At 34.3% G+C, this 875-nt stretch overlaps 1 protein-coding gene across 1 annotated transcript in view; it reads right to left on the reverse strand.

Annotated features, from left to right (window-relative positions):
- sox19b (SRY-box transcription factor 19b) overlaps positions 1-875 on the reverse strand; it is a 5264-nt gene that overhangs the window by 617 nt on the left and 3772 nt on the right. The gene's annotated exons all lie outside the window — the stretch shown is intronic.

An 875-nucleotide genomic window follows, 5' to 3' on the forward strand; every position in this document is an offset into this window, starting at 1 on the left:
CTGAATATATTTGAGTTGTGGACAAAACAAGACCTCTAAAGGACATCTTCTTGGGCTTTTGGAAACACTGATCTTTATTATTCACCATTTTATATTGATTAAATAACTAATTGATTAAGAAATTAAAAATCAACATTAAATCGAAAATTGTTAGATGCAGCCCTAAAAACGAATTTCTATACAAGGATGCACTGCTACAGTTTCCGGTCATCCTGTTGCTCTTTAGTTGTGCAATGCCAAGTCCCTGTCCTGCACTTTAATAGGAAGACTCTAGGAACTTAGAGTCAGCTTCTCCTACTAGGAATTTAGACACCGGGAGGACAATGACATAAAGAGACCTGCTGCAGGTGTTGATGCTGAAAATCAGACAGGTTTACCATGTAACAATTTATAAATTTCCAACTTTAACACCGGATAGTCTGAATCTTTTTTAATCCAATAAAAAAAATATAACAATAAAAAATAAAAAAATCAACTTGAAAATGTAGACTAAATATTTGGAGCCACTGTCCAAAATCCCTAACATTAAAAGCCAGTGAACTTTTGCCAAAACAGATTAAAAACATCAACCTGTATTATCTGTAGTGTAATGGAATCTTAAAGTCACAATGTAGAAGCTAATTTTTCAAGTAAACCCATCCATCTTACACCAACAACACACATAACTGAATCAGAAACTTGTTTCTTTCAGAAGTTGAGGAAAGGGGCATCTACTTAAGTACAATTTGGACTCATTTGTGCACAACCCAATTTCCATTTTGTGCTACTTTATGCTTTCACTAACAATGCAAACTCTGTGTATTCCCTGTCAGTCAAACGCCTCGTCTTTCTGAGCACAAAACCTTTGAGAGAATGGAATACATCTTTTAAAAAAA

This window comes from Etheostoma spectabile, chromosome 19 (assembly GCF_008692095.1).
Source record: "Etheostoma spectabile isolate EspeVRDwgs_2016 chromosome 19, UIUC_Espe_1.0, whole genome shotgun sequence".
Taxonomy (NCBI): Eukaryota; Metazoa; Chordata; class Actinopteri; order Perciformes; family Percidae; genus Etheostoma; species Etheostoma spectabile.